Source organism: Oncorhynchus kisutch, unplaced genomic scaffold, assembly GCF_002021735.2.
Source record: "Oncorhynchus kisutch isolate 150728-3 unplaced genomic scaffold, Okis_V2 Okis01b-Okis20b_hom, whole genome shotgun sequence".
Taxonomy (NCBI): Eukaryota; Metazoa; Chordata; class Actinopteri; order Salmoniformes; family Salmonidae; genus Oncorhynchus; species Oncorhynchus kisutch.
Genome location: NW_022261978.1, coordinates 10909997 through 10926362, shown reverse-complemented (window position 1 = coordinate 10926362; position 16366 = coordinate 10909997). Strand labels below are relative to the sequence as shown.

Genomic DNA, 16366 nt, shown 5'->3' with positions numbered 1-16366 from the left:
CATTTTTATTTTTCTGAAAATAACTGAGGACGATGGTTCTCCCCTTCCTCCTCTGATGAGACCCCACTGCAACCAAAGGACACCCAGCCAATTTGACACATTTGTGGGAAGCATTGGAGTCAATATGGGCCAGCATCCCTGTGGAACGCTTTCGACACCTTGTAGAGTCCATGCCCCGACGAATTGAGGCTATTCTGAGGGAGAAAGGGGAGGGTCCAACTCCATATTAGGAAGGTGTTCCAAATGTTTGGTATAATCAGTGGATATATCTGCCATTTAGCAGACACTTTTATCCAAAGGGATTTGCAGTCATGTGTACAAACACTTTACATATGGGTGGTCCCAGGAATCAAACCCACTACCCTGGTTTAACAAGCACTATACTCCACCAACTGAGCTACAGGACCACAAGGAATGATCAAGGAATGACACAGATAAACACACACAGCCTGAGTTTCAGAAATATAATTGAATCAAAGACTGTAACATTGAAACTGACATCCTTCATATTTAGTTACAAATATTATTTGTCACATGCGCTGAATACAACAGGTGTAGATCTTAACGTGAAATGCTTACTGACAAGCCTATAACCAACAACGTAGATAAGAAAAATAAGGGTTAAGAAAATATTCCCAAAATAAAAAGTTTTTAAAAGTAGCTCAGTGCCGAGGGGTAGCTCAGGCCTGAGCTACCCCTCGGTCCTGAGCTTCCTCAGTAATGAGGCACCCCTCAGTCCAGGTGGGCCCTTTGTTAGGGTTACTAGGCCAAGGTCGGCGACGAGGGTCGCCACTCAAATGACGCTAAGAAAGCGGACTAAGACTATGGTAGAGTGGCGTCCACGTCCCGCCACAGTGGACAGACGCCCACCCAGACCCTCTCCTTAAGTCTATGGTTGCCTAGATTGGTTGCCTAGATTGGTTCTCAATCAGAGGATATATATCAGAGGAGGTACCAGTACAGTGTCAATGTGGAGGCTATATACAGGAGGTACTAGTACAGAGTCAATATACAGGAGGTACCAGTACCGAGTCAATGTGGAGACTATATACAGGGGGTACCAGTACAGAATCAATGTGGAGGCTATATACAGGAGGTACCAGTACCGAGTCAATGTGGAGGCTATATACAGGGGGTACCAGTACAGAGTGGAGGCTATACAAGGGATGTTTACATACACTTAGGTTGGAGTCATTAAAACTCGGTTTTCAACCACTCCACAAATGTCTTGTTGACAAACTATAGTATATGCAAGTCTAAACACCATGGGACCACACAGCCGTCATACCGCTCAGGAAGAAGACTTGTTCTGTCTCCTAGAGATCAACATACGTTGGTGCGAAAAGTGCAAACCAGTCCCAAACAACAGCAAAGGACCTTGTGAAGATGCTGGAGGAAACAGGTACAAAAATATCTATATCCATAGTAAAATGAGTCCTATATCAACATAACCTGAAAGGCCGCTCAGCAAGGAAGAAGCCACTGAAGAAGGGCCTTGGTTAGGGATGTATCCTTGTTTTGAATCCCAGCCACCGTAGGAGGCCTTTTGCCTTTTGGTAGGCCGCCGTTGTAAATAAGAATTTGTTCTTAACTGACTTGCCAAGTTAAATAAAGGTTCAATAATAAATAAATAAAATAAAGTACAGAGAGATAATTGATGAAAACCTGCTCCAGAGCACTCAGGACCTCAGACTGGGGCAAAGGTTCACCTTCCAACAGAACAACAACCCTAAGCACACAGACAAAGGACAACGCAGAAGTGGCTTCGGGACAAGTCTCTGAATGTCCTTGTGTGGCCCAGCCAGAGCCTGGACTTGAACCCGATCGAACATCTCTGGAGAGACCTGAAAATAGCTGTGCAGCGACGCTCCCCATCCAACCTGACAGAGGTTGAGAGGATCTGCAGAGAAGAATGGGAAAAGAATGGGGAAAAATACAGGTGTGCCAAGCTTGTTCCTGTTAAGACACCTGGCCAGCTGAGTGCAGGTGGGCTCTCCTGTCAACATGAGGCTCCTGTTGCAGCCCTCAATGGCACATTGACAGATTTTCCACCTAGTCCTCTCTGGGATTCAAACAAGGGATCTTTCAGTTACTGGCCCAACACTGTTAACCGCTAGGCTACCTGCAGCAGGAGCCCCATGTTGACAGGAGAGCCCACCTGCATTCAGCTGGTCAGGGGCAGTGGTGCCCTGTAAGTAACAAATGTATCACTATCAGAGGGGTGTATTATGACATCAGATAGAACTACTCAGACATTCCAAATATCACTTGATTATCAGAGGGGTGTATTATGACATCAGATAGAACTACTCAGACATTCCAAATATCACCTGATTATCAGAGGGGTGTATTATGACATCATATAGAACTACTCAGACATTCCAAATCAGGCTTCATCCATATCATGAAGGTGGATATTGATCCAACCATTTCAAAAGTAATGACTGGGCTGACGGAAACAGTTTATGCCTGAACATTTTTATAAATGGCGACAGATGATATGTTAGTTCGTTTGACATGGTGGGTTGTGTCAGTAAAAACGTTTTAGTGAGAAATGCCGATGGAAACTCCTTTATGTACAAATATTTATATATATATATATATCCCACTAAAACTTGAGAAACCATGTAGTTTATTAGGCTACAGATGAAATAAGTTATGAACTTCACAGAGTGGTGAAACTACATGTGATGAGCTTGATGATCAATTCCAATACATTTTGAGGGTCTTAATCTGGTGACATGATGACCGATGCTTGGTTGCCATTTGACAAATAAAATATTTGCTCTCATCCATAATAATCTCATCAATCGGGTAACAATGTTTATTCAACCAGTGGGAGCTTTGTAAATGCCCCCAGGAAAGTAAAACAAAGAACTCTTCATTGAGACAATGATAAATAGCAATCCGTGGGAGAGTTGTGGTGTATATTATAAAATAAGGATCTGCTGGAGTCCAAGTCAAACCAAGACTCTTTATTTCTGAGCTCAGAGAGAATAACAATTACACAGTGCAGTGTAGACAGTCTGAATTCCTGAAGCATTGGGTGATGAGCAAATATCTTTATAGTTTCCTGTTCCTGGGCGGGACTTTATTCATACAAGGACACAGGTGTAAATTGGTTTGCAACACAGAATGATAGTCCCAAGAACAGGAGATTATAATAGGACAGTTTCACAAGGTTAGTCACATACTCAGTTATGTGGACACACATACAACTAACATTTTCCATTACACAGTCTGAACATTTTCATTTAATTAAATCATCAGTGGGCCAAAAATGCAAATGTCAACAATGGAACTAATGCATCACATCCAAATATCACTTGATTATCTGTAGTGCTGGAGGAATGACACACCCAGATAAACACACACAAAGAGTTTTAAAAAAGGACAATTTAAACACATGGAACCTGATCTACTCTATATTCAAACTGACAGACTCCATATTCAATTCATGTTTTCTAATAGAAACAAACAAATATATGTTTGAGTATACCCTGTACCATTTAATTTCATATGGTAAAGACAGGTAAACACATTGTCAGTCAACAATATAAGACAACGGGAGCACTGTGTATGTTCTCTGATGAATTTGAAGTCAATGTGATGTGAAATATCAATATACACGCTAAGAGAAGTCATTTCTCTCTCCTGTGTGGTTACTCTAAAGACGTTTAAGTGACTGTTATGAGTAAAATGTTTTCCCACAGTCTGGCCTTTTGTAAGCATTCTCCGCTGTGTGCAGTCTCATGTGTTCTTTCAGGCTTCCTAAATGGGCAAAAGCTTTGCACCCTGGGAGGAGTGGAAAGGCTTCAAGGCTTCTCCCCTGTGTGTATTCTCTCGTGTCGTTACAGCCCCCCTGAACGGTTGAAACACTTTCCACACTGGGAGCAGTGGTAAGGCTTCTCACCTGTGTGTATTCTCTCATGATGTTTCAGGTTCCCTAAATTGTTAAAACTCTTTCCACACTGGGAGCAGTGATAAGGCTTCTCCCCTGTGTGTATTCTCTCATGTCGTTTCAGCTCCTTTGACCGGATGAAACTTTCCACACTGGGAGCAGTGGTAAGGCCTCTCCCCTGTGTGTATTCTCTCATGTTGTTTTAGGTTTCCTAAATTGTTAAAACTCTTTCCACACTGGGAGCAGTGGCAAGGCTTCTCCCCTGTGTGTATTCTCTCATGTTGTTTCAGGGTCCCTAAATTGTTAAAACTCTTTCCACACTGGGAGCAGTGGTAAGGCTTCTCCCCTGTGTGTATTCTCTCGTGTCGTTTCAGTTTCCCTAAACCGATAAAACTCTTTCCACACTGGGAGCAGTGATAAGGCTTCTTCCCTGTGTGTATTCTCTCATGTCGTTTCAGTTTCCCTAAATTGTTAAAACTATTTCCACACCGGGAGCAGTGATAAGGCTTCTCCCCTGTGTGTATTCTCTCGTGCAGTTTCAGATGCCCAGGCCGGTTGAAACACTTTCCACACTGGGAGCAGTGGTAAGGCTTCTCCCCTGTCTGTATTCTCTCGTGAGCTTTCAGGTGTGCTTTCTGGTTAAAACACTTTCCACACTGGGAGCAGTGGTAAGGCTTCTCCCCTGTGTGTATTCTCTCGTGAGCTTTCAGGTGTGCTTTCAGGTTAAAACTCTTTCCACACTGGGAGCAGTGGTAAGTCTTCTCCCCTGTGTGTATTTTCTCATGTTGTTTCACGTCCCATAACCGGTTACAACCCTTTCCACAGTGGGAGCACTGGTGTCGTCTTGCTGGTTTGGACTTCCCTGGCTCTGGTTCCTCTGAGTCTGGTCTTTCTCCTGCCAAAGACAAGTGTTTAAAAAAAATTAAATAGGGACCCGAATGAAACCACATGATAAAACAACCTTGCTACGAGAGTAACTCCTAATCAGATCTCTCAATAACCTGAGGCCAGTTTTAACAACCTTAGTGTGATTTTAAAACAAATGTAGAGCTTCCTGGTAATTACTGCTATGTTTACATTACTTATTTTATTCATCGTTGCTGGATTCCTATCAAGCATGTGGTTCTAAATACAGTATATCACAAAAGTGAGTACAACCCTCACATTTTTGTAAATATTTGAGTATATCTTTTCATGTGACAACACTGAAGAAATGACACTTTGCAACAATGTAAATTAGTGAGTGTACAGCTTGTTTAACAGTGTAAATTTGCTGTCCCCTCAAAATAACTCAACACACAGCCATTAATGTCTAAACTGCTGGCAACAAAAGTGAGTACACCCCTAAGTGAGAATGTCCAAATTGGGCCCAAAGTGTCAATATTTTGTGTGGCCACCATCATTTTACAGCACTGCCTTAACCCTCTTGGCAATGGAGTTCACCAGGGCTTCACAGGTTGCCACTGGAGTCTTCTTCCACTCCTCCATGACGACATCACGGAGCTGGTGGATGTTAGAGACCTTGCACTCCTCCACCTTCCGTTTGAGGATGCCCCATAGATGCTCAATAGGGTTTAGGTCTAGAGACATGTTTGGCCAGTCCATCACCTTTACCCTCAGCTTCTTTAGCAAGGCAGTGGTCATCTTGGAGGTGTGTTTGGGGTCGTTATCATGTTGGAATTCTGCCCCTCCGAAGGGAGGGGATCATGCTCTGCTTCAGTATGTCACAGTACATGTTGGCATTCATGCTTCCCTCAATGAACTGCAGCTCCCCAGTGCCGGCAGCACTCATGCAGCCCCAGACCATGACACTCCCACCACCATGCTTGACTGTAGGCAAGACACACGTCTTTGTACTCCTCACCTGGTTGCCGCCACACACGCTTGACACCATCTGAACCAAATAAGTTTATTGGTCGCATCAGACCACAGGACATGGTTCCAGTAATCCATGTCCTTAGTCTGCTTGTCTTCAGCAAACTGTTTGCGGACTTTCTTATGCATCATCTTTAGAAGAGGCTTCCTTCTGGGACGACAGCCATGCAGACCAATTTGATGCAGTGTACGGCGTATGGTCGGAGCACTGACAGGCTGACCCACCACCCCCTCAACCTCTGCAGCAATGCTGGCAGCACTCATACGTCTATTTCCCAAAGACAACCTCTGGATATGACGCTGAGCACGTGCACTCAACTTCTTTGGTCGACCATGGCGAGGCCTGTTCTGAGTGGAACCTGTCCAGTTAAACCACTGTATGGTCTTGGCCACCGTGCTGCAGCTCAGTTTCATGGTCTTGGCAATCTTCTTATAGCCCAGGCCATCTTTATGTAGAGCAACAATTATTTTTCTCAGATCCTCAGAGAGTTCTCTGCCATGAGGTTCCATGTTGAACTTCCAGTGACCAGTCAGTATGAGGGAGTGTGAGAGCGATGACACCAAATTTAACACACCTGCTCCCCATTCACACCTGAGCCATTGTAACACTAACGAGTCACATGACACCGGGGAGGGAAAATGGCTTAATTGGGCCCAATTTGGACATTTTCACTTAGGGGTGTACTCACTTTTGTGATATACTGTCTATAACTTTCATAGCTGTATGATACAGAATGTGACCTACACACTTCCTTCGCTGATGTCATATAAATGTACAAGCAAGTCTCTTCTTCTTATTGGTGTCCTTGCCACCCATTCTGAAACTAACTGCAGCTCTATGTTAAGATTTGCAGTCATTTCAGTCGCTTTAGTAGCTGACGTGTACAGTGTTGTCATCCGCATACATAGACTCACTGGCTTTACTCAAATGTCGTTGGCATGCTGTTGGTAAAGATTGAAAAAAAGAAGGTGCCAAACAGCTGCCCTGGGGAATTCCTGATTCTACCATGATTTTGTTGTACAGGCTCCCATTAAAGAACACTGTGCTGTTAGACAGGTAGCTCTGGGGTGGCAGGTAGCCTAGCGGTTAGAGCGGTAGGCCAGTAACCGAGAGATTGCTGGATCAAATCTCTGAGCTGCAAAGGTAAAACTCTGTCGTTCTGCCCCTGAACAAGGCAGTCCTAGGCCGTCCTTGAAAAAAAGAATTTGTTCTTAACTGACTTGCCTAGTTACATAAAGGTTACATTTAAAAAAATAACTCTTTATCCACAATATAGCAGGGGGTGTAAAAGCCCCAACAATATTTGTATCATCAATTTCTCTCAGCCAATCAGTCACCTTCAATTTCATTGAAGGTGTTCCAAAGATTTTTACAATCATTATTCATGTCATTTATCTTTGTTTAATAGTGTAGTTTCTTCTTTTTATTTAGTTTAGTCACATGATTTCTCAATTTGCAATAGGTTTGCCAATCAGTTATTCAGCCAGACCTATATGCCATCTCTTTTGCCTCCCTCTTCATCATACCATTTTTAAATTCCTCATCAATCCACATGGATTTAACAGTTTTTACAGTCATTTTCTTAATGGGTGCTTGCTTATTAGTAACTGGGATAAGCAATTTCATAAACGTGGGCAGTGTCTGGTTGCTCGTCATTACACACCACGGACCAACAAATATTGTTTCCATTGTTGGAATCGGCTAAACTTGGAACATGGAGACATTAAAGAAGTGATAGGAAGTGAAAGAGACTGGGTGTTATGTCAGAAGTTAATGGTTCTCTGAAGAAAGACAGGTGGCTTTGGAATGTGTTGGGTGGACGAGAGGAGAGCAAAGTGTTAAACAGGGGAGACAGATGAATATCTGTGGATTAGATGAAGGAGAGGTTGAGGTCAGGACAGATTCTCATCAGGGAGATAAAGGTCTGGTATCCTGTTACTCTCTTTACTCTCTTCCTGTGGAACCATAAGATGTAAGGATTGGAGAGAAGGAGGAGTGTCTTAAGTGGGATATATGTCTGGATGGAACAAATGTTGGGTTGTCTGAATTACAGATGTACAGAACATTTGGGAGTAATTCAACTTGGTTAAAGCTTATCTAGTGTTCTTGAGTTATTTACTGTGAAAAAAAAGAACCTAATAACATCAACAACATAGGAATCACCACAAACAATTGTATGATCTCTTGTATAGAACATTAGGCCCGGCCTTTTGGAACTTTGGTTTTCCTAGATATGACTACTATATTGTGATCACAACATCCGATGTATCTGAAGACTGCTTTCAAACAAATTTCTGCAGCAATAGTAAAGATATGATCAAAATATGTTGATTCAATTCCTCTACTCTTTGTAATTACCCTGGTAGGTTGATTGATAACCTGAACCAGGTTGCCAGCACTGGTTACAGTTTGAAGCTTTCTCTTGAGTAGGCAGCCTGATCACAGCTTTCCTCCAGTATTAGTTAATTAATTAACAGTGTCTAGAGTTTAGTTTGCCTGTTCAACAGTCTTGTAAAGAGAGGGGGGTTGACTGGGACAGGCAATGTAACATCCAGAATGTTTTGAGAAAAAGTTTTTGTAAAACAAGCACCTTACATTGGATCATCTTGAAACTTTCTCTCCAAAGCTGACTTTCATCAAGGTTTTATATGGTCTACTGCTTTATCTCTTTTCATTGGCAGAATCCTTTTTCAGTGTTATGATATTCATAACATCCATATCCACCAGTCTATCTTCCTGACAATGAACAGAACAGTGCTGGTTGTCCTGGTAACAGATACCAATGAATATATCTATTTATTTGTTCAAACTGAACTACAGCACTTACTTTGAGTCAAATCTGATCCTTTCCGCTCTTCTCCTCCTCCCACAGTTCCACTCAGCCCCATTGTTTTCCTGCAGTCCACCAGCAGCACAGACAACCTCTTCATACCCAGCAGTAAGGTGCTAACAGGAGAGGCATGACACGGGGACTCCGGGAGGGAGGAAGTGCTAGCGTTGTCCTGGTAACCACAAAGAGGGGACACAGACGCACATCATTATGGATGCTGATGTCACTGTTGTCATGAAGTGCTCTACAGAAACCCATCCCAGACCCCAATAGAGAAAGCTGTATGCTAGACCAGACCAAGCTGTATGTTAGACCAGACCAAGCTGTCTGCTAGACCAGACCAAGCTGTATGCTAGACCAGACCAAGCTGTACCATCTGGTGTTCTGATCTGGAGAGACTCTTCTCTTCCTCGTCAGCATCAGGATGTTGTTGAGGCTCCCCAGAGGATCCACGATAGTCATGTGTCTCTCCTGTGTGAATGAGAACATCAAACAGATGGTAAACTTATGACCATCTATTGCAATCATAGAGTCTTACAAGAGGCATGCATATGTCTAAAATGGCCACTTTCATCATGATTTCCTAAAATATTGTTTGTGATGCAAATGTAAAAGGGTCGTTCCACAAAATGGGTGGCCTTTGTTATTTTAAGTAGAAAATATGCACCAATATATGCACCAATTTTAAAAGCCTGTTATATTAGATGAGGGGAACTTTAATATAGGCCATGGCGTGGAGAATTCAATACATCGAATTGAAAAGTCCCTAAAATATATGAACCAATGGCAGATTGACCCTTTAACAATTTATACAGTACTGAACAACATATTCAAGTGTAGAACTTCAGTAGAATGCCCCTTAAAAACCACACATTAGTTCAACAACGGCATAGTTTGTGCCCCTGTTTAAGACAGTACTCACTGGTGGTAATCTGATTTTCTGTCTCTTCCTCTTTCACTCCCAAAACGTCTTCCTCCTTCACCTTTATTGAGATAGCATCCTCTTCCTCACTAAACGGTTCTTTCTCTTCTTTCACTATAACAGCCTCCTCTTCCTCCTTTTTCATTCTGAATGATTCTTTCTCCAAACAGCAGACCCACTCTTCATTAGCAAGGGAGGAGTAGTTTAGTGAGCTCATGGTCAGGGATGTTAGCTAGCTAGCTAGCATTAGCGTCTAGCCTAGTGCTAGGCTCAGTATCAATCTTTAACACGTTTGCAAATTGAACCAGTTGATACGTCAACCGAAACTTGTTTAAAACCCTGAGATTAGATAATGTACATTAACACGGTCTAAAACGTAAATCTTTCAGTTGTATGTTGGCTAGCAAGCTACCGATGTGGTTGAAAGAGTTGGCGCCTTGTTGTTCCTGAAGAAGCGTCCGTCCAGTCCATTATACGTCACACAAGAAGAGTCAACTGAAAGACGCTCGTCGCCATCTGCTGACTGGAGTGGGTAACGCAGTTTGGAAACAATAGTTACAACACCTTTTGTATTGGAAAGAACGTCATAATTGTTTAACAATAAGCTGATACATTTTCTCTTCCAAATAATACGTTCCTGTACACAGACGTAGAAGCTCAATATGAATATGTAGATGATTAATAAATACTTATATGAATAGGTAGTGTGTTGATATACATTTTCTCTGTTAATTTTTCACATTCGTTTTTATCTACATGTGACCATACTATTACCTTATAGCCACGCTCTATAAGATACACATCATCCTGTAAACAACAGAACAAATGCATCACATGCAAATAGCACTTGGTTATCTGTAGTGCTATACACTGGGTAGACAAAACATTAAGAACAGCTGCTCCTTCCATGACATAGAAAGACTAGGTGAATCCAGGCTAAAGCTATGATCCCTTACTGATGTCACTAGTTAAAGCCACTTCAATCTGTGTAGATGAAGGGGGGAAACAGGTTAAATAAGGATTTTTAAACCTTGAGACATGAGACATGGATTGTGCATGTGTGCCATTTAGAGAGTTAATGGGGAAGACAAAATATTTAAGTTACTTTGCACGGGGTATGGTAGTAGGTGCCAGGCGCACCGGTTTGTGTCAAGAACTGCAACGCTGCTGGGTTTTTCAGCTCAACAGTTTCCCATGTGTACCAAGAGTGGTCCACCACCCAAACAGTGGTGGTTAGTGCCGTTTAAGATGAGGCAGGATGATTTGTTTTTTCATGAGCATGGCCTTAATTCTATTACAGCATATTGGACGACTGTCATTCATATTTCACTCACCCTGTTCAATGTAACAGCAATAGGTTTAGGCTACTACATGATACTCTAATTGTCCCTATACCCATCATGAGGTAGCAATCTAGTTTCTATTTACATTTCTTTGATTTGTCAACTAAAGTTAATTTAACATGAAATCAACACAAAATGTCACCAGTCATTGGATTTAGGTTGCAAGTTGGGTGAAACACAAAATGTTACCAGTCATTGGATTTCGGTTGCTGGTTGGGTGAAACACAAAATGTTACCTGTGGAAACAATGTTTATTCAATCAGTGGGAGGCCTGTAAATTCAGGAAAGTGGAACGAGGAACTCTTCTTTGAGACAATGATAAACAGCAATCCTTGGGAGAGTTGTGGTGGATATTATAAAATAAGGATCTGCTGGAGTCCAAGTCAAACCAAGATTCTTTATTTCTGAGCTCAGAGAGAATAACAGAGTTACACAGCGCAGTGTAGACAGTCTGAATTCCTGAAGCATTGGGTGATGAGCACATACCTTTATAGTTTCCTGTTCCTGGGCGGGACTTTATTCATACAAGGACACAGGTGCAAATTGGTTTGCAACACAGGATGATACTCCCAAGAACAGGAGCTTATAATAGGACAGTTTCACAAGGTTAGTCACATACTCAGTTATGTGGACACACAAACAATTAACATTTTCCATTACAGAGTCTGAACATTTTCATTTCATTAAATCATCAGTGGGCCAACAATGCAAATGTCAACAATGGAACTAATGCATCACATCCAAATATCACTTGATTATCTGTAGTGCTGGAGGAATGACACACCCAGATAAACACACACAAAGAGTTTAAAAAAAGGACCATTTAAAACTCATGGAATCTGATCTATCCTACATTTGAACACAAGGAAACTGATGTACATTATATTCAAACTGAAATACTCCATATTGTCATGATGTGGCCTTTTCTGGGTATAGATTGTGGCTTCCCCCTCTCCTACATCCAGGTTCTGTTATCTCGGGTCGTAAATACCTGGCGGAGACTCTCTCCCCCTTTTCATACAGAGAGAGACCACAGAGTGAACAAAGGAATTCACGTGGCCGAACTCCTAAATCCCCAAAATGGCAAAATTAAACTATTTGTCCACCTTTGAGAGTGTGGGAAGGGTCTGTGGACACTTAAGGGACAGTTATGTTGAGTGTGTTTCATTTGGTGACCTCAGAGAGGACAGGAAACACACATAACTATGTCTCAATGTGTACAATTCTCAATTATCGGGTTTGCATCTAATTCTTGTATAAAATGAATGAGTAAAGATGCAACTATTTATGAAATGATGTAATGTGATGTTAAACCTTTAATGTGAGAGAATTGTATTCTCGAGGGCACAGACATGATCTGGTGTCATGGAACCGCCTATCCTATTGTTACGAATAAAAGTCCCTCCTAAAAAAAAATCCTCTTCAGACTGAGCGCTGTGATTGCGAATAGTTTAGAAAACGCATACTTCGGTGTAAGCTGAATACTTATTTTCCACAATAATTTGCAAATAAATTCATAAAAAATCCTACAATGTGATTTTCTGGATTTTTTTCTTCTCATTTTGTCTGTCATAGTTGAAGTGTACCTATGATGAAAATTACAGGCCTCTCTCATATTTTTAAGTGGGAGAACTTGCACAATTGGTGGCTGACTAAATACTTTTTTGCCCCACTGTATGTACATTTCCGACTTCAACTGTACTTATCAACTGTGTGTAATGAACCCTTTTGTCTACCCCGCTTCTTTCTCAGTCCCACTTCCCTTTGTCCACCAAGCCATCATATCGCCTTAGCCCAGTAGGGAATGTTCCCTATCATTCGTTAGTAACCAGTATCTACTGTTTGTTTCTCAGTCCACACCCACTTCCCTTTGTCCACCAAGCCGTCATATCGCCTTAGCCCAGTAGGGAATCTGCCCTATCATTCGTTAGTAACCAGTATCTACTGTTTGTTTCTCAGTCCACACCCACTTCCCTTTGTCCACCAAGCCCAGTAGGGAATCTTCCCTATCATTCGTTAGTAACCAGTATCTACTGTTTGTTTGCGCATTTCTGTGATTATTTAGTTAGTTAATAAATGATTAAGCCAATTGGTGTATGGATGATTTATTTAAAAAAAGGCTGGGTTCGTGCAGATAACCAACAATTTACGACGTTTGGAATGAGACTGATGTGAGTTAAAGAATAATTCATTAATATAAAATGAATTGAAAAGATAATAAAATATCAGAAGAGTTACATTGGGAAAAGTATAACTTTGTAATCTGAAGTCTTTCCGTGGTGCCCCGACTTCCTAGTTAATTAAATGTACATGATTGGTTTAATCACGTAATAATAATTACAGAGAATTGACTTAATAAAATAAGTCTTCACTTTTAATGATGGCAAAGACACGACAATATTCAATTCATATTTTCTAATAAAAACACACAAATGTATTTTTGAGTATACTTTGTACCATTCAATTTCATGTGGTATAAACAAGTAAACACATTCTCAGTCAACAATATAAGACAATTGGGAGCACTGTGTATGTTCTCTGATGAATTTTAAGTCATTGTGATGTGAAATATACATTTACACACAAGGAGAAGTCATTATTCTCTCCTGTGTGGATTCGCACATGTTTTTTACACTACTGATGAGTAGAATGCCTTCCCCCCAGTCTGAACATTTGTAAGGCTTCTCCCCCGTGTGCGGTCTCATGTCTTCTTTCAGGTGTCCTAATGGGGTAAAAACGCATTGCACGCTGGGATCAGTGGTAAGATTTCTCCCCTGTGTGAATTCGCTCGTGCTCTTTCAGGCTTCCTGACCGGCTAAAACTCTTTCCACACTGGGCGCAACGGAAAGGCTTCTCCCCTGTGTGTATTCGCAAATGATCTTTGAGGGTGTCTAACCGCTTAAAACTCTTTCCACACTGGGAGCAATGGTGAGGCTTCGCTCCTGTGTGTATCCTCTCATGTCTTTTCATGTTAACTAAATGGTTAAAACTCTTTCCACAATGGGAACAGTAGTAAGGCTTCTCCCCTGTGTGAATTCGCTCATGAGCTTCCAGCTTAACTAACGCCGTAAAACTCTTTCCACACTGGGAGCAGTGGTATGGCTTCTCCCCTGTGTGTATTCTCCCATGTCTTTTCATGTTTCCTAACTGGTTAAAACTATTTCCACACTGGCCGCAATGGTATGGCTTCTCTCCTGAGTGTATTCGCTCATGAGCTTTCAGGCTTCCTAACAGGCTAAAACTCTTTCCACACTGGCCGCAATGGTATGGCTTCTCTCCCGTGTGTATTCGCTCATGAGCTTTGAGGCTTCCTAACCGGCTAAAACTATTTCCACACTGGGTGCAATGGTACGGCTTCTCTCCTGTGTGTGTCCTCTCAGGTCTTTTCAGGCTTCCTAACTTGATCTGGGAGCAGAGGTGTCGTCTTGATGTTGTGGAGGTCTTTGGTTCCTCCAAGTTTGGTTTTCCTCCTGCCAAAGACAGTGTTTATATAAAAAGAGACCAGAATGAAACCTCCACTCTCCAATTTTGTGTAAATTTGTTTACATTGCTTTGCCAAGATAATCCATCCACGTGACAGGTGTAGCATATCAAAAAGCTGATTAAACAGCATTACACAGGTGTACCTTGTGCTGGGGACACTAAAAAGCAACTCTAAAATGTACAGTTGTCACACAACACAATGCCACAGATGTCTCAAGTTTTGAGGGAGTGTGCAAATGGATTGGGGACTGCAGGAATATCCACTGGAGCTGCTACCAGAGAATTGAATGTTGCATTCTCTACCATCAGCCGCCTCCAATGTCTTTTTATAGAATTTGGAAGTCCGTCCAACAGGCCTCACAACCGCAGATCAAGGACCTCCACATCGTCTGAGATCAGCCACCCGGACATCTGATGAAACTGAGGAGTATTTATCCTTGAGGACTATTTAACAAAGCCCTTTTGTGGGGAAAACTAATTCTGATTCGATGGGCCTGGCTCCCAAGTGGGTGGGCTTACGCCCCAACAGACCCACCAGGTTTTGCAGGTTTTCCTACTTACAAAGCACGTAGAGGTCTGTCATTTTTTTAATCATAGGTACACTTCAACTGTGAGAGACGGAATCTAAAACTAAAATCCAGAAAATCACTTTGTATGATTTTTAAGTATTTAATTTGCATTTTATTGCAGGACATAAGTATTTGATCACCTACCAACCAGTAACAATTCTGGCTCTCACAGACCTGTTAGTTTTTCTTTAAGAATCCCTCCTGGTCTCCACTCATTACCTGTATTAACTGCACCTGTTTGAACTCGTTACCTGTATAAAAGACACCTGTCCACACAGTCAATCAAACAGACTCCAACCTCTCCACAATGGCCAAGACCAGAGAGGGTGTAAGGACATCAGGGATAAAATTGTAGACCTGCACAGGGCTGGGATGGGCTACAGGACAATAGGCAAGCAGCTTGGTGAGAAGGCAACAACTGATGGCGCAATTGTTAGAAAATGGAAGAAGTTCAAGATGACGGTCAATCACCCTCGGTCTGGGGCTCCATGAAAGATCTCACCTTGTGGGGAATCAATGATCATGAGGAAGGTGAGGGATCACCCCAGAAATACACGGCAGGACCTGGTCAATGACCTGAAGAGAGCTTGGACCACAGTCTCAAAAAGAACCATTAGTAACACACTATGCCGTCATGGATTAAAATCCTGCAGCGCACGCAAGGTCCCCCTGCTCAAGCCAGCGCATGTCCAGGCCCGTCGGAAGTTTGACAATGACCATCTGGATGATCCAGAGGAGGAATGGGAGAAGGTCATGTGGTATGATGAGACAAAAATAGAGCTTTTGGGTCTAAACTCCACTCGCCGTGTTTGGAGGAAGAAGAAGGATGAGTACAACCCCAAGAACACCATCCCAACCGTGAAGCATGGAGGTGGAAACATCATTCTTTGGGGATGCTTTTCTGCAAAGGGGACAGGACGACTGCACTGTATTGAGGGGAGGATGGATGGGGCCATGTATCACGAGATCTTGGCCAACAACCTCCTTCCCTCAGTAAGAGTATTGAAGATGGGTCGTGGCTGGGTCTTCCAGCATGACAATGACCCGAAACACACAGCCAGGGCAACTAAGGAGTGGCTCCGTAAGAAGCAACTCAAGGTCCTGGAGTGGCCTAGCCAGTCTCCAGACCTGAACCCAATAGAAAATCGTTGGAGCGAGCTGAAAGTCCGTATTGCCCAGCGACAGCCCTGAAACTTGAAGGATCTGGAGAAGGTCTGTATGGAGGAGTGGGCCAAAATCCCTGATGCAGTGTGTGCAAACCTGGTCAAGAACTACAGGAAACATATGATCTCTGTAATTGCAAACAAAGGTTTCTGTACCAAACATTAAGTTATGCTTTTCTGATGTATCAAATACTTGTGTCATGCAATAAAATGCAAATGAATTACTTAAAAATCATACAACGCGATTTTCTGGATTTTTGATTTAGATCCCGTCTCTCA

At 42.3% G+C, this 16366-nt stretch overlaps 1 pseudogene; it reads right to left on the bottom strand.

Annotated features, from left to right (window-relative positions):
- LOC116358843 (zinc finger protein 721-like) overlaps positions 1–16366 on the bottom strand; it is an 83692-nt pseudogene that overhangs the window by 50262 nt on the left and 17064 nt on the right.